Here is an 18,847-nt window from a genome sequence, read left to right on the forward strand (position 1 = left end):
GAGGCATGACAGTGGTTCATAATGAAAAAAATGAACTGGTTCCTACAAGAACAGTTACAGGGTGGCGCATGTGTATTGACTACAGAAGGCTCAATACAGCCACCAGAAAGGATCATTTTCCTTTACCATTCATAGACCAGATGCTAGAGAGACTAGCAGGTCATGAATATTACTGCTTTTTGGATGGCTATTCAGGTTACAACCAAATTGCAGTAGATCCTCAGGACCAAGAGAAAACAGCATTCACATGTCCTTCTGGAGTATTTGCTTACAGAAGAATGTCTTTTGGTCTGTGTAATGCACTTGCAACCTTTCAGAGGTGCATGCTCTCTATCTTCTCTGATATGGTAGAGAAGTTTCTAGAAGTCTTCATGGATGACTTTTCAGTATTTGGAGACTCATTCAGCTCCTGCCTTGACCATTTAGCACTTGTTCTGAAAAGATGCCAAGAGACCAACCTAGTTTTAAACTGGGAAAAATGTCACTTTATGGTGACTAAAGGAATTGTCCTTGGGCATGAAATTTCAAATAAGGGAATAGAGGTGGATCAAGCTAAAGTGGAAGTAATTGAAAAATTACCACCACCTGCTAATGTTAAGGAAATCAGAAGCTTTCTAGGGCATGCAGGATTCTACAGGAGGTTTATAAAGGATTTTTCAAAAATTGCAAAACCCCTGAGCAATCTGCTAGCTGCTGACACGCCATTCGTGTTTGACACAGAGTGTCTGCAGGCGTTTGAGACTCTGAAAGCTAAGCTGGTCACATCACCAGTTATTTCTGCACCAGACTGGACTTTACCATTTGAACTAATGTGTGATGCCAGTGACCACGCCATTGGTGCAGTATTGGGGCAGAGGCATGACAAGCTTCTGCATGTCATTTATTATGCTAGCCGTGTTTTAAATGATGCCCAGAAAAATTACACAACCACAGAAAAAGAATTGCTTGCAGTGGTTTATGCCATTGACAAGTTTAGATCATACTTAGTAGAATCAAAAGTGATTGTGTACACTGACCATGCTGCTCTTAAATATCTACTCACAAAGCAGGATTCAAAACCCAGGCTCATAAGATGGGTGTTGCTTCTGCAAGAGTTTGATATAGAAATAAGAGATAGAAAAGGGACAGAGAACCAAGTGGCTGATCATCTGTCCCGGATAGAACCAGCAGAAGGGGAATTCCCCCCTCTATTGAGATCTCTGAGACCTTTCCGGATGAGCATTTGTTTGCCATTCAGGAAATACCATGGTTTGCAGACATTGCAAACTATAAAGCTGCAAGGTTCATACCCAAGGAGTACAGCAGGCAACAAAAGAAAAAATTAATTACTGATGCAAAGTACTACTTGTGGGATGAACCCTATCTCTTTAAGAGATGTACAAACGGAATAATCCATAGGTGTGTGCCTAGAGAAGAAGCACAGAGGATCTTATGGCATTGCCATGGATCACAATATGGAGGCCATTTCGGAGGTGAGCGAACAGCCACCAAGGTCCTCCAATGTGGCTTCTACTGGCCTACACTCTATAGGGATTCCCGAGAGTTTGTACGTAACTGTGACAGTTGCCAAAGAGCTGGTAATCTGCCTCATGGTTATGCCATACCTCAACAGGGAATGTTGGAGATTGAGTTGTTTGATGTATGGGGAATTAACTTCATGGGACCTTTCCCACCATCATACTCAAACACTTATATTCTGGTGGCAGTTGACTATGTATCAAAATGGGTAGAGGCCGTTGCCACACCCACCAATGATATTAAAACAGTGCTGAAGTTCCTCCAGAAACATATCTTCAGCAGGTTTGGTGTCCCTAGAGTACTAATCAGTGATGGGGCACTCACTTCTGCAACAAACAACTTTACTTTGCCATGGTCCGGTATGGGATTCGCCACAAGGTGGCGACTCCATATCATCCACAGACAAATGGGCAAGCTAAAGTTTCTAACAGAGAACTAAAAAGAATCCTGGAACGGACTGTAAGTACCCGTAGAAAGGATTGGGCAAGAAGCTTGGATGATGCTCTGTGGGCTTACAGAACAGCATTCAAGACTCCTATAGGGACCTCTCCATACCAGCTTGTGTATGGTAAGGCCTGTCATCTGCCCGTGGAACTGGAACATAAGGCCTACTGGACAACCAGATTCCTAAACTTTAATGGCAAGTTAGCTGGAGAAAAAAGATTGCTCTAGCTGAATGAGCTAGAGGAATTCAGATTCACTGCTTTCGAAAATGCCAAGCTTTATAAAGAGAAATAAAAAAGGTGGCATGACAGAAAGCTATCATCTAGAGTCTTTGAACCAGGACAAAAGGTTCTGTTGTTTAACTCTAGGCTCAGGCTATTCCCCGGGAAACTGAAATCCCGGTGGAGGGAACCATATGTGATTACAAGTGTATCACCATATGGTTATGTGGAGCTTCAAGACATTGATTCTGATAAGAAGTTCATTGTTAATAGACAGAGAATCAAGCACTATCTTGAAGGCAATGTTGAGCAAGAGTGCTCAAGGCTGAGGCTAGATTAAAAGCTCAGCAAGGTCCAGCTAAAGACAATAAAGAAGCACTTGCTGGGAGGCAACCCAGCCATTAGCAAAACTTTTTTTGTTATTTTATTTTATTTTATTCTTCATTCTATTTATTTTTAAAATATATGAGCTTAATATTAACAAGGTAAAGAATCAATTGCATAAGTCCACAGGGTTACAGAAGAATTCAGAGCACAAAACAGGAAAAAGGAGCTCACTGGCAAGAAAACGCCAGTAAGAGGCACAATTGGGCGTGAAACGCCCAAAAGGAGCATCTACTGGGCGTTTAACGCCAGTAAAGATAGCCATCTGGGTGTTAAACACCAGAAAGAAGCAGCTTCTGGGCGTTTAACGCCAGATTTACAGCATCCTGGGCGTTCAAAAAAACGCCTAGTGACAAAGGGGTTTCTGGCGTTTAACGCCAGCTGGAAGCAACAGCTGGGCGTTAAACGCCCAAAACAAGCACCAACTGGGCGTTAAATGCCCAAAACATGCAGCAGTTGGGCCCAAAACATGCAGTAGTTGGGCGTTTAACGCCAGGATTGTGGGGAGTAGGCAATTTCTTTTTTAATTCAAATTTTTTCCATTTTTTATGTTTCAATTCATGATTTCTTGCACAAACATGTTACAAATCCTAATTTTTCAAATCCTTTTTCAAAAGATATCAAATGTATCTTAATTCATAAACCCTTTTTCTTAATCCTCTTCAAATTATTTTTAAATCCTTTTCAAAATAAATCTATCTTTTTTCCTTCTAAAATCTTTTCAACTCATCAATATCTTTTTCAAATCTTCACATCATCTTTTTCAAAATCTAGATTTATCTTTTTCAAATATCTTTCATATCTTTTCAATTTTAAATCACATCTTTTCCTATCATACTTATCTTTTCCAAATCACTTTTTCTATCATATCTTTTTCAAATAATTTTCGAAACCCACCCCTTTCCCTTTAAATATTGGTTCGGCCTCTCCCCCTCTCCTCCACAAGTTGCGCTTGGCTCTCCCTCTTTCCCTTTCCTTTCCTTTCTTTTGCTTGAGGACAAGCAAACCTCTAAGTTTGGTGTGTTTATCCGTGATCACTAAACCAATACCCACTGAGATCATGGCTCCTAAGGGAAAACAAACCGACTCCAGAGGCAAGAAAGAGAATATTCTAAAACCACTTTGGAATCAAGGGAAGTTCATAACCAAAGAACATTCAGACCATTTTTACAAAATAATGAGTCTAAGATCAGTGATCCCGGAAGTTAAATTCGATATGAAAGAAGATGAATATCCGGAGATCCAAGAGCAAATCTGAAATAGGAGCTGGAAAGTCCTAGCTAATCCTGAAATAAAGGTGGGAAGAAATATGGTTCAGGAATTCTACGCTAATCTGTGGCATACGGACAGGCAGAGAATAGCTGGAACCGCATTCTATGACTATAGAACTCTGGTCAGAGGGAAGATTGTTCACACCCACCCTGACAAAATAAGGGAGATCTTCAAGCTGCCTCAACTGCAAGATGACACAGATTCCTTCAATAGGAGAATGATGAGATCAAACCTGAGCTTGGACAAAATCCTAGAGGACATATGCCTCCCTGGAGCTAAATGGACAACCAACACAAAGGGTGCCCTAAACCAACTCAAAAGGGGAGATCTCAAACCAGTCGCCAGAGGCTGGCTGGACTTCATTGGGCGCTCTATACTGCCCACTAGCAACCGCTCTGAAGTCACCATCAGAAGAGCAGTGATGATTCATTGCATTATGCTGGAAAAAGAAGTGGAAGTTCATCAGCTGATTGCTTGTGAGCTTTACAAAATTGCAAACAAGAACTCTAAAGATGCCAAATTGGCCTATCCAAGCTTAGTTTCTCTGTTATGTAAAGATGCTGGGATAAAGATGGGAGTAGATAAGTATATCTCAGTTGAGCAACTAATCACCAAAAAGTCTATGGAAGGACAACAAGTGCAGGACGACCCCATCAAGAGAAAAGCAGAGGAGTTCCTCCCGAAAATCCCTCAAATTGAATACTGGGAGCGCCTAGAAGCATCTGTCACCAAGTTGCAAGAAGCTGTGGATCAACTGAAGGAAGAATAGCAAAATCAAAACAGCATGCTCTGCAAATTGCTTAGAGAACAAGAAGAGCAAGGGCATGAACTGAAGGAATTAAAGCGTCAGAAACTATCTCTTGAAGGGCCAAGCACTCCACAGACTAAAGAGGCATCCACTTCCCAAATTCAAGGTTGTTGAGTTCTAATCTTAGCTTTAACTCTGTGATAATTGTTCTTATTTGAGTTTTACCTTAGAAGTTATATATGAGTAGTAGTAATTAGTATCTATATTTTGATTTTATCTCCAATTAAGCTATAATTTATTTTTCTCATCATCATTAAACATAAATAAAATAGCAGATTTTGTTTAGAATAAGGAGGCAATATTTTTCGAGTTTTTAATAAGAAAAATTCTAATTATTTACATGTGGTGGCAATGCTTTTTGTCTTCTGAATGAATGCTTGAACAGTGCATATGTCTTTTGAATTTGTTGTTTATGAATGTTAAAATTGTTGGCTCTTGAAAGAATGATGAAAAAGGAGAAATGTTATTTGATAATCTGAAAAATCATAAAAATAATTCTTGAAGCAAGAAAAAGCAGTGAAGAACAAAGCTTGCAGAAGAAAAAAAATGCAAAAAAAAAGAGAGCAAGAAAAAGAAAAAGCAAGCATAAAAAGCCAAAAGCTCTTTAAACCAAAAGGCAAGAGCAAAAAGCCAATAGCCTTTAAAACCAAAAGGCAAGGGTAATAAAAAGGATCCAAGGCTTTGAGTATCAGTGGATAGGAGGGCCTGAAGGAATCAAATCCTGGCCTAAGCGGCTAAACCAAGCTGTCCCTAACCATGTGCTTGTGGCGTGAAGGTATCAAGTAAAAACTTGAGACTGAGCGGTTAAAGTCAAGGTCCAAAGCAAAGAGAATAGTGTGCTTAAGAACCCTGGACACCTCTAACTGGAGACTTTAGCAAAGCTGAGTCACAATCTGAAAAGGTTCACCCAATTATGTGTTTGTGGCATTTATGTATCCGGTGGTAATACTGGAAAACAAAGTGCTTAGGGCCACGGCCAAGACTCATAAACTAGCTGTGTTCAAGAATCAACATACTGAACTAGGAGAATCAATAACACTATCTAAATTCTAAGTTCCTATAGATGCCAATCATTCTGAGCCTCAGTGGATAAAGTGAGATGCCAAAACTGTTCAGAAGCAAAAAGCTACTAGTCCCGCTCATCTAATTAGAATCTGAGCTTCACTCAAAAAACTCTGAGATATTATTGCTTATTGAATTATTTTTATTCTATTTTATTTGTCTAGTTGCTTGGGGACAAGCAACAGTTTAAGTTTGGTATTGTGATGAGCGGATATTTTATATGCTTTTTGGGGATAATTTCATGTAGTTTTTAGTATGTTTTAGTTAGTTTTTAGTATATTTTTATTAGTTTCTAGGCAAAATTCATATTTCTGGACTTTACTATGAGTTTGTGTGTTTTTCTATGATTTCAGGTATTTTCTGGCTGAAATTGAGGGAGCTGAGCAAAAATCTGATTCAGGCTGAAAAAGGACTGCAGATGCTGTTGGATTCTGACCTCCCTGCACTCGAAATGGATTTTCTGGAGCTACAAAAGTCCAATTGGCGCGCTCTCAATTGCATTGGAAAGTAGACATCCAGGGCTTTCCAGCAATATATAATAGTCCGTACTTTATTCAAGGATAGATGATGTAAACTGGCATTCAACACAAGTTCCATGCTGCATTCTGGCGTTAAACGCCAGAAACAGGTTACAAGTTGGAGTTAAACGCCAGAAACAGGTTACAACCTGGCGTTTAACTCTAGAAACAGCTTAGGCACGTGTAAAGCTCAAGTCTCAGCCCCAGCACACACCAAGTGGGCCCCAGAAGTGGATTTCTGCACTATCTATCTTAGTTTACTCATTTTCTGTAAACCTAGGTTACTAGTTTAGTATTTAAACAACTTTTAGAGATTTATTTTGCATCTCATGACATTTTTAGATCTGAACTTTGTACTCTTTGACGGCATGAGTCTCTAAACTCCATTGTTGGGGGTGAGGAGCTCTGCTGTGTCTCGATGAATTAATGCAATTATGTCTGTTTTCTATTCAAACACGCTTGTTTCTATCTATGATGTTCATTCGCACTTCAATATGATGAATGTGTTGATCCGTGACACTCATCACCATTCTCAATCTATGAATGCGTGCCTGACAACCAATTCCGTTCTACCTTCGTTGAATGAGTATCTCTTTGATTCCTTAATCAGAATCTTCGTGGTATAAGCTAGAATCCATTGGCAGCATTTTTGAGAATCCGGAAAGTCTAAACCTTGTCTGTGGTATTTCGAGTAGGATTCAGGGATTGAATGACTGTGACGAGCTTCAAACTCACAAGGGTTGGGCGTAGTGACAGACGCAAAAGGATCAATGGATCCTATTCCAGCATGAGTGAGAACCGACAGATGATTAGCCGTGTGGTGACAGCGCACCTGGACCATTTTCACTGAGAGGACGGATGGTAGCCATTGACAACGGTGATCCACCAACACACAGCTTTCCATAGGAGGAACCTTGCGTGCGTGAAGAAGAAGACAGGGGGAAAGCAGAGATTCAGAAGACAAAGCATCTCCAAAACTCCAACATATTCTCCATTACTGCATAACAAGTATTTATTTCATGCTCTTTTATTTTTTGCAATTCAAACTGATAATCATAATTAATCTCTTGACTAAGATTTACAAGGTAACCATAGATTACTTCAAGCCAACAATCTTCGTGGGATTCGACCCTTACTCACGTAAGGTATTACTTGGACGACCCAGTGCACTTGCTGGTTTGTGGTACGAGTTGTGAAAAGTGTGATTTACAATTCGTGCACCAGTACTTAAGCAGTGAGTCCTCCCCAAAAGAAGAGGCTAAAGTAGTATCCACTGAACTTAGTCCTCAAGAACAAGTTGCTGAACTCAATTAGCAGTTGCTTATTATAACAAAATAGTTCGCAGAATTTAAGGAGATGCTCCAAGACACCAGAAATGCTAACCACAATATGGAAGCACAATTGGATCAGGCAAGACAGCAACTATCTAAACAGATAACAGAAGAATGTCAAGTTGTTCAATTAAGGAGTGGGAAGAGATTGAATAATTCAGCTCAAGGTAGCTGAAAGCCAAGAAAGGAACAACTGACAGAGGATGACCAAACCACTGTCCAAAATTCCTCTGAGGACAGCAAGAGCCCAGAGAGAAATAATTCTGGCATTCAAATGCTAGAAAAGGGTGAAAAATTGGTGTCAAACGCCCAGTAGATGCCCACTTCTGGCGTTCAAACGCCAGAAAAGGGAGAAAAATTAGCGTTAAACGCCCATTCCTTGCCCAGTTCTGGCGTTCAAACGCCAGGAAAGGGTGGAAAATTTGCGTTAAATGCCCATCCAACCTCTACTCCTGGTGTTCAAATGCCAGTGAGGGATCAGACACCTGCAAGTGCTGATTGTAACCCTCCTAAGAAGGCTTCTCTAACCACCTCTGTAGGAAATAAACCTGCAGCAACTAAGGTCGAGGAATACAAAGCCAAGATGCCTTATCCTTAGAAACTCCGCCAAGCGGAACAGGATAAATAATTTGCTCGCTTTGTAGACTATCTCAGGACTCTTGAAATAAAGATCTCGTTTGCAGAGGCACTTGAGCAAATACCCTCTTATGCTAAGTTCATGTAAGAGATCTTAAGTCATAAGAAGGACTGGAGAGAAACTGAAAAAGTTTTTCTCCCTGAAGAATGCAGTGCAGTCATTCTAAAAAGCTTACCAGAGAAGTTTAAAGATTCTGAAAGCTTTATGATACCATTCACATTAGAGGGTGCTTGTACCAAGACAGCTCTATGTGACCTTGGGGCAAGTATCAACCTAATACCTGCATCCACTATCAGAAAGCTTGGCTTGACTGAAAAAGTCAAACCAACCCGAATATGCCTCCAATTTGCTGATGGCTCCATTAAATATCCATCAGGCATAATTGAGGACATGATTGTCAAGGTTGGGCCATTTGCCTTTCCCACTGACTTTGTAGTGCTGGAAATGGAGGAGAACAAGAGTGCAACTCTCATTCTAGGAAGACCTTTCCTAGCAACTGGACGAACTCTCATTGATGTACAAAAAGGGAAAGTGACCCTGAGAGTCAATGAGGATGAGTTCAAGTTAAATGCTGTCAAAGCTATGCAGCATCCAAACACATCAAATGATTGTATGAGCGCTGATATTATTGACTCTTTGGTAGAAGAGATCAATATGACTGAGAGTCTCGAATCAGAGCTAGAGGACATCTTTAAAGATGTTCAAACTGATCTGGAGGAACCAGAGACAACGAAAGAACCTCTGAAAACTCCTCAGGAAGAGGACAAGCCTCCTAAACCCGAGCTCAAACCACTACCACTATCCCTGAAACATGCATTTCTGGGAGAAGGTGACACTTTTCCAGTGATCATAAGCTCTGCTCTAAATCCACAGGAAGAGAAAGCACTAATTCAAGTGCTAAGAACACACAAGACAGCTCTTGGGTGGTCCATAAGTGATCTTAAGGGCATTAGCCTAGCTAGATGCATGCACAAGACCCTTTTGGAGGATGATGCTAAGCCAGTGGTTTAACCACAGAGGCGGCTGAATCCAGCCATGATGGAGGTGGTGCTGAAGAAGGTCACTAAGTTACTAGAGGTTGGGATCATTTATCCTATCTCTGATAGTCCCTGGGTGAGCCCTGTCCAAGTCGTCCCAAAGAAGGGAGGTAAGACAGTGATTCATAATGAAAAAAATGAACTGGTTCCTACAAGAACAATTACAGGGTGGCGTATGTGTATTGACTACAGAAGGCTCAATACAACCACCAGAAAGGATCATTTTCCTTTGCCATTCATAGACCAGATGCTAGAGAGACTAGCAGGTCATGAATATTACTGCTTTTTGGATGGCTATTCAGGTTATAACCAAATTGCAGTAGATTCTCAAGACCAAGAGAAAACAGCATTCACATGTCCATTTGGAGTATTTGCCTACAGAAGGATGCCTTTTTGGTCTGTGCAATGCACTTGCAACCTTTCAGAGGTGCATGCTCTCTATTTTCTCTGATATGGTAGAAAATTTTCTAGAAGTCTTCATGGATGACTTCTCAGTATTTGGAGACTCTTTCAGCTCCTGTCTTGACCATCTAGCACTTGTTCTGAAAAGGTGCCAAGAGACTAACCTGGTTTTAAACTAGGAGAAATGTCACATCATGGTGACTGAGGAAATTATCCTTGGGCACAAAATTTTGAACAAGGGAATAGAGGTGGATCAAGCTAAGGTAGAGGTAATTGAAAAATTACCACCACCTGCAGATGTTAAGGAAATCAGAAGCTTTCTGGGTCATGCAGGATTCTACAGGAGGTTTATAAAGGATTTCTCAAAAATTGCAAAACCTCTGAGCAATCTGCTAGTGCTGAAACGCCATTTATCTTTGATAGAGAGTGTCTGCAGGCGTTTGAAACTCTGAAAGCTAAGCTGGTCACAGCACCAGTCATTTCTATACCAGACTGGACATTACCATTTGAATTAATGTGTGATGCCAGTGACCATGCTATTGGTGCAGTATTAGGACAGAGGCACAACAAGCTTCTGCACGTCATTTACTATGCAAGCCGCGTTCTAAATGACGCACAAAAGAATTACACAACCACAGAGAAAGAGCTGCTTGCAGTGGTTTATGCCATTGACAAGTTTAGATCCTATTTAGTAGGATCAAAAGTGATTGTGTATACTGACCATGCTACTCTTAAATATCTACTCACAAAGCATGATTCAAAACCCAGGCTCATAAGATGGGTGTTGCTTCTGCAAGAGTTTGATATAGAAATAAGAGACAGAAAAGGGACAGAGAACCCGGTAGCTGATCACCTATCTCGGATAGAACCAGTAGCAGGGGCGTCCCTCCCTCCTACTGAGATCTCTGAGACCTTTCCGGATGAGCAGCTCTTTGCCATTCAGGAAGCACCATGGTTTGCAGACATTACAAATTATAAAGCTGTGAGATTCATACGGAGTACAGCAGGCAGCAAACGAAAAAACTAATTTCTGATACAAAGTACTACTTGTGGGATGAACCATATCTCTTTAAGAGATGTGCAGATGAAATGATCCGCAGATGCGTGCCTAGAGAAGAGACACAGAAGATCCTATGGCATTGCCATGGATCACAATATGGAGGACATTTCGGAGGTGAGCGAACAGCCACTAAGGTCCTCCAATGTGTTCTACTGGCCTACTCTCTATAGAGATTTCCGAGAGTTTGTTTGTAACTGTGACAGTTGCCAGAGAGCTGGTAACTTGTCTCATGGTTATGCCATGCCTTAACAAGGGATCTTAGAGATTGAGTTGTTTGATGTATGGGTATTGACTTTATGGGTCCTTTTCCCACCATCATACTCAAATACTTACATTTTGGTGGCAGTAGACTACGTATCTAAATGGGTAGAAGCCATTGCAACACCCACTAATGATACTAAGACAGTGCTGAAGTTCCTCCAGAAACATATCTTCAGCAGGTTTGGTGTCCCTAGAGTACTAATTAGTGATGGGGGCACTCATTTCTGCAATAAACAGCTTTACTCTGCTATAGTCCGATATGGAATTAGCCACAAAGTAGCAACTCCATATCATCCACAGACAAATGGGCAGGCTGAAGTCTCTAATAGAGAACTAAAAAGAATTCTGGAATGGACTGTAATTTCCCGTAGAAGCGATTGGGCAAAAAGCTTGGATGATGCTCTGTGGGCATACAGAACAGCATTTAAGACTCCTATAGGAACCTCTCCATACCAGCTTGTGTATGGCAAGGCCTGTCATCTGCCCGTGGAACTGAGCATAAAGCCTACTGGGCAACCAGATTCCTAAACCTGGATGCTAAGTTGGCTGGAGATAAAAGATTACTCCACCTGAATGAGCTGGAGGAATTCAGACTCAATACTTTTGAAAATGTAAAAATTTATAAGGAAAAAGCAAAAAGGTGGCATGAAAAAAAACTGTCATCTAGAGTCTTTGAGCCAGGACAAAAGGTTCTGCTGTTTAACTCTAGGCTCAGATTATTCCCCGGGAAATTAAAATCCCGGTGGAGAGGACCATATGTGATTACAAGTGTGTCACCATATGGATATGTTGAGCTTCAGGATATTGACTCTGACAAAAAGTTCATTATTAATGGACAGAGAATCAAACATTATCTTGAAAGCAATTTTGAGCAAGAATGCTCAAAATTGAGATTAGACTAAAGCTCAGTCAAGGTCTAGCTAAAGATAATAAAGAAGCGCTTGCTGGGAGGCAACCCAGCCATTAGCAAGTTATTTGTTATTTAAATAATATTTATAGGATTTTAATATAAATTGTCTTCAAGGTTAATCATCAAATTGTAGGAATTCACAGAGTTACAGAAGGATTCAGTGCAAAAAGCAGAGAAAAGGAGCTCACTGGCAAGAAAACGCCAGTAAAGATACCATTTTGGGCGTTAAATGCCATAATCGGTACCATTCTGGGCGTTTAACGCCAGAATTGCAGCATCCTAGGTGTTCAGAAAAACGCCCAGTGACAAAAGATCTCTGGTGTTTAACGCCAGCCAGGGTACCTGGCTGGGCGTTAAACACCCACAATGGCTAATATATGGGCGTTAAACGCCAGGATGGATACCATTCTAGGCGTTTAACGCCAGAAAGGCAGGGGAAGAAGATTTTGTTTTCCACTTCAAAATTTTTCAAACTTTCATATTTTGATTCATAATTTTCTGCATAAACACGTTACAAATTTTCATCATTCACCTTCAATTTTCAAAAATTCAATAATTTTTTAATTCCTTTTCAATTTTCTTTCAAATCCTTTCCAAATCTTCTTCAAAAACTCAATTATCTTCTCAATTTCTTTCCAAATCTTTTTCAACTCATCATATCATCTCTTAATTCTTAGATACATCAACAAATTTTCAGATTTAACTCCTTTATATCTTTTCCATTTTAAAAATCTCATCTTTTTCATATCATGGTTTTATTTCTTTTCACCAATCACATCTTTTTCAAATTTTTGAAATCCCTCCTCTCCACTTATAAATACACATTCGGCCATCCCCATCTCTCCACCATTCGAATTTGACTCTCCTCCTATCTCTCTACTTTCTTTTCTTTTGCTTGAGGACAAGCAAACCTCTAAGTTTGGTGTATTTTTCCGTGATCACCAAGCTAGACTCATTAAGATCATGGTTCCTAAGGGAAAACAAACCAATTCAAGAGGCAAGAAAGAGAATACTCCAAAGAGTCTTTGGAATTAAGAGAGGTTCTTAACCAAAGAACATGCAGACCATTACCACAAAATAATGGGTCTGAGGTCAGTGATCCCAGAAGTTAAATTCGATCTGAAAGAAGACGAATATCCAGAGATCCAAGAGCAGATTCGAAACAGAGGATGAGAAATTCTAGCTAATCCTGAGACAAAGGTGGGAAGAAATATGGTTCAGAAATTTTACTCAAATTTGTGGCTGATGAGCGGATAATTTATACGCTTTTTGGCATTGTTTTTAGTATGTTTTTAGTAGGATCTAGTTACTTTTAGGGATGTTTTCATAAGTTTTTATGTTAAATTCACATTTCTGGACTTTACCATGAGTTTGTGTGTTTTTCTGTGATTTCAGGTATTTTCTGGCTGAAATTGAGGGACTTGAGCAGAAATCAGATTCAGAGGTTGAAAAAGGACTGCTGATGCTGTTGGATTCTGACCTCCCTGCACTCAAAGTGGATTTTCTGGAGCTACAAAACTCGAAATGGCACGCTTCCAATTGCGTTGGAAAGTAGACATGCAGGGCCTTCCAGAAATATATAATAGTCCATACTTTGGCCAAGAATAGAGGACATAAACTGGCGTTCAACGCCAGCCTTCTGCCCAAATCTGGCGTCCAGCGCCAGAAAAGGATCCAAAACCAGAGTTGAACGCCCAAACTAGCACAGAAACTGGCGTTCAACTCCACAAATGGCCTCTGCACGTGCAACACTCAGGCTCAGCCCAAACACACACCAAGTGGGCCCAGGAAGTGGATTTATGCATCAATTACTTACTCATGTAAACCCTAGTAGCTAGTTTATTATAAATAGGACCTCTTACTATTGTATTAGGTATCTTTGGTCTCAGTTTTAATCCATTGTTCATCTTAGGAGACTATTGATCACGTTTTAGGGGGCTGGCCATCTCGGCCATGCCTGGACCTTTCACTTATGTATTTTCAACGGTAGAGTTTCTGCACTCCATAGATTAAGGTGTGGAGCTCTACTGTTCCTCAAAGATTAATGCAAAGTACTTCTGTTTTCTATTCAATTCATCTTATTTCGCTTCTAAGATATCCATTCGCACCAAAGAACGTGATGAAGGTGATGATTATGTGTGACGCTCATCATCCTTCTCCCTTATGAACGCGTGCCTGACAAACACTTCTGTTCTACATGAAATAAGCTAGAATGAGTATCTCTTAGATCTCCTAACCAGAATCTTCGTGGCGTAAGCTAGAATGATGGCGGCATTCAAGAGAATCCGGAAAGTCTAAACCTTGTCTGTGGTATTCCGAGTAGGATTCAATGATTGAATGACTGTGACGAGCTCCTAACTCGCGATTGCAGGGCGTTAGTGACAGATGCAAAAGGATAGTAAATCCTATTCCAGCATGATCGAGAACCGACAGATGAATAGCCGTGCCGTGACAGGGTGCGTGAGCATATTATTCACTGAGAGGATAAGATGAAGCCATTGACAAGGGTGATGCTTCCAGACGATTAGCCGTGCCGTGACAGGGCATTGGATCATTTTCCCGAGAGATGACCGAAAGTAGCCATTGACAGTGGTGATGTATCACATAAAGCCAGCCATGGAAAGGAGTAAGACTGATTGGATGAAGATAGCAGGAAAGCAGAGGTTTAGAGGAACGAAAAGCATCTCCATTCGCTTATCTGAAATTCCTACCAATGATTTACATAAGTACCTCTATCCCTATTCTATTATTTATTATTCGAAAACTCCATTATCACTTTATATCTGCCTGACTGAGATTTACAAGGTGACCATAGCTTGCTTCATACCAACAATCTCCGTGGGATTCGACCCTTACTCACGTAAGGTATTACTTGGACGACCCAGTGCACTTGCTGGTTAGTTGTATCGAAGTTGTGACAAATCATGAATTAAGATCAAAGCACCAAGCTTTGGAGCCATTACCAGGATTTGTTCGAGCCTGGACATCACAATTTCGTGCACCAAGTTTTTGGCGCCGTTGCCGGGGATTGTTTGAGTTTTCGGCAAGCTTTTGGTCCGGTAACATCAGTGCCAAGTTTGGATCCGGCAACAACACCAAGTTTTTGGCGCCGTTGTCGGGGATTGTTCGAGTTTGGACAACTGACGGTTCATCTTGCTGCTCAGATTAGGTAATTTTCTTTTTGTTTTCTTTTCAAAAATCTTTCAAAAAAATATTTTCAAAAATCTCTCATATGTTTTCGAAAAATAAAAAATAAAAATGTTTTCAAAATTTTATTCAAGATTTTTAAGAATGAATTCTAGTGTTTCATGAAGCATGTGAAGCCTGGCTGGCTGTAAAGCCATGTCTAAATTCTTTTGGACTGAGGCTTCCAAACCATCAGAGGTAAGTTACATACTTGATAAATGATGAGCAGCACTTTGTTATCAAGATCAATATACTCTGGTGTTAAATGCTGAAGCTTGGCTGGCCATTGGCCATGTCTAGTGTTTTGGACCGGAGCTTTCATTGAAAGCTTGGCTGGCTAGTGAGCCATGTCTAATTCCTGGACTGAAGCTTTAGACTAAGAATGCAAGATTCCTGGAATTCATATTAAAAATTTTGGAATCCTTATCTTTCTTTTTCATATAATTTTCGAAAAAAATCTAAAAAAATTAGAAAATCATAAAAATCAAAAATATTTTTCTGTTTCTTGTTTGAGTCTTGAGTCATATAATAAGTTTGGTGTCAATTGCATGTGCATCTTGCATTTTTCGAAAATTCATGCATTCATAGTGTTCTTCATGATCTTCAAGTTGTTCTTGGTAAGTCTTCTTGTTTGATCTTGATGATTTTTTGTTTTGTGTTGTATAGTGTTTTTCATATGCATTCTTGAATTCTTGGTGTCTAGGCATTAAAGAATTCTAAGTTTGGTGTCTTGCATGTTTTCTTTGCATTAAAAATTTTTCAAAAATATGTTCTTGATGTTCATCATATTCTTCATAGTGTTCTTGGTGTTCATCTTGACATTCATAGCATTCTTGCATGCATTCATTGTTTTGATTTAAAAATTTCATGCATTGCATCCTTTTAGTGTTTTTCTCTTGCATCATAAAAATTCAAAAATAAAAAAAAATATCTTTCCCTTTTTCTCTCATCAAATTCGAAAATTTGGGTTGACTTTTTCAAAAAATTTTAAAATCAAGTTGTTTCTTATGAGTCAAATCAAATTTTCAATTTGAAAATCTTATCTTTTTCAAAATCTTTTTCAAAAATCAAATCTTTTTCAAAATTCTTAATTATTTTCGAAAATTTCAAAATATTTTTCAAAATTCTTTTTCTTATTTTTATACCAAATTTTCGAAAATAACATAATCAATTAATGTTTTGATTCAAAAATTTGAAGTTTGTTACTTGCTTGTTAAGAAAGATTCAAACTTTAAGTTCTAGAATCATATCTTGTGATTTCTTATGAATCAAGTCATTAATTGAGATTTTAAAAATAAAATCTTTTTCAAAATTAGTTTCTAAAATATCTTCTTATCTTATCTTTTTCAAAAATATCTTTTCAAAATATCTTTTCTAACTTCCTAACTTCTTATCTTTTCAAATTTGTTTCAACTAACTAACTAACTTTTTGGTTGTTTCTTAACTTTTTCAAAACTACCTAACTAACTCTCTCTCTCTCTAACTTTCGAAAATATCTTCCCTCTTTTTCAAAAATTTCTTTTTTATTAACTAATTATTTTTATTTTTAAATTTTAAAAATTTTTCGAAAATTTCTAACATTTTTCAAAAACCATTTTTCAAAAATCACTAACTCTTTTTCAAAATAATTTTCGAAAATTATCCCTCCCCCATCCTATTCTATTTATTCATTCATATCCTAACATCTCATCTCACATCTCTTCCATCCGTACAGTTGTGTTTCTTCCTTTACATCACATTCTTTGTCTCCCCCTCTTTTCTTCCACTCACAAAGGGATCCCTATACTGTGGTATAAAGGATCTCTATCATTATTATTATTTTTCTGTGCCTTCTTCTTTGTCATATGAGCAGGAGCAAGGATAAGAACATTCTTGTGGAAGCAGATCCAGAACCTGAAAGGACTCTGAAGAGAAAATTAAGAGAAGCTAAATTACAACAATCCAGAGACAACTTGATTGAAAATTTCGAACAAGTAAAGGAGATGGCAGCCGAACCCAACAACAATGCAAGGAGAATGCTTGGTGACTTTACTGCACCTAATTCCAATTTACATGGAAGAAGCATCTCCATTCCCGCCATTGGAGCAAACAACTTTGAGCTAAAACCTCAATTAGTTTCTCTGATGCAGCAGAACTGCAAGTTTCATGGACTTCCATCTGAAGATCCTTTTCAGTTCTTAACTGAATTCTTGCAGATATGTGACACTGTTAAGACTAATGGAGTAGATCCTGAAGTCTACAGGCTCATGCTTTTCCCTTTTGCTGTAAGAGACAGAGCTAGATTATGGTTGGATTCTCAACCCAAAGACAGCCTGAACTCTTGGGATAAGCTGGTCACGGCTTTCTTAGCCAAGTACTTTCCTCCTCAAAAGCTGAGCAAGCTTAGAGCTGATGTTCAAACCTTCAGACAGAAAGAAGGTGAATCCCTCTATGAAGCTTGGGAAAGATACAAACAGTTGACCAAAAAGTGTCCTTCTGACATGCTTTCAGAATGGACCATCCTGGATATATTCTATGATGGTCTGTCTGAGTTATCTAAGATGTCATTGGATACTTCTGCAGGTGGATCCATTCACCTAAAGAAAACGCCTGCAGAAGCTCAAGAACTCATTGACATGGTTGCTAATAACCAGTTCATGTACACTTCTGAAAGGAATCCTGTGAGTAATGGGACGCCTATGAAGAAGGGAGTTCTTGAAGTTGATAATCTGAATGCCATATTGGCTCAGAACAAAATATTGACTCAGCAAGTCAATATGATTTCTCAGAGTCTGCATGGAATGCAAGCTGCATCCAACAGTACTCAAGAGGCATCTTCTGAAGAAGAAGCCTATGATCCTGAGAACCCTGCAATAGCAGAGGTAAATTACTTAGGTGAACCTTATGGAAACACCTATAACTCAACATGGAGAAATCATCCAAATTTCTCATGGAAGGATCAAAAGCCCCAACAAGGCTTTAATAATGGTGGAAGAAACAGGTTTAGCAATAGCAAGCCTTTTCCACCATCAACTCAGCAACAGAGAGAGAACTCTGAACAAAATGCTTCTAATTTAGCAAATCTAGTCTCTGATCTATCTAAGGCCACTGTAAGTTTCATGAATGAAACAAAGTCGTCCATTAGAAATCTGGAAGCACAAGTGGGCCAGCTGAGTAAAAGGATCACTGAAATCCCTCCTAGTATTCTCCCAAGCAATACAGAAGAGAACCCAAAAGGAGAATGCAAGGCCATTGACATAAGCGCCATGGCTGAACCTGTGAGGAGAGGAGCGGACGTGAATCCCAAGGAGGAAGACCTCCAGGGACGTCCAGTGATCAATAAGGAGCTTCCCTCTGGGGAACCAAAGGACTCTGAGGCTCATCTAGAGACCATAGAGATTCCATTGAACCTCCTTATACCCTTCATGAGATCTGATGAGTATTCCTCTTCAGAAGAGAATGAGGATGTTACTGAAGAGCAAACTGCCAAGTTTCTTGGCGCAATCATGAAGCTGAATGCCAAATTATTTGGCATTGATACTTGGGAAGTTGAACCTCCCTTGTTCATCAATGAACTAAGTGATCTGGATCAACTGACATTGCCTCAGAAGAGACAGGATCCTGGAAAGTTCATAATACCCTGTACCGTAGGCACCATGATCTTTAAGGCTCTGTGTGACCTTGGTTTAGGAATAAACCTCATGCCCCTCTCTGTAATAGAGAAACTGGGAATCTATGGGGTGCAAGCTGCTAAAATCTCACTAGAGATGACAGACAGCTCAAGAAAACAGGCTTATGGACAAGTAGAAGATGTATT

General features: G+C 39.5%; 1 non-coding gene across 1 annotated transcript; it reads right to left on the reverse strand.

Moving 5' to 3' along the window:
- Positions 1-17,429: 17,429 nt before the first annotated feature.
- On the reverse strand, positions 17,430-17,537 carry LOC112780681 (small nucleolar RNA R71). The gene has a single exon (XR_003191501.1). It is a non-coding gene; the product is annotated as a small nucleolar RNA R71 (small nucleolar RNA).
- Positions 17,538-18,847: the final 1,310 nt, after the last annotated feature.

Source organism: Arachis hypogaea, chromosome 19, assembly GCF_003086295.3.
Source record: "Arachis hypogaea cultivar Tifrunner chromosome 19, arahy.Tifrunner.gnm2.J5K5, whole genome shotgun sequence".
Lineage (NCBI taxonomy): Eukaryota > Viridiplantae > Streptophyta > Magnoliopsida > Fabales > Fabaceae > Arachis > Arachis hypogaea.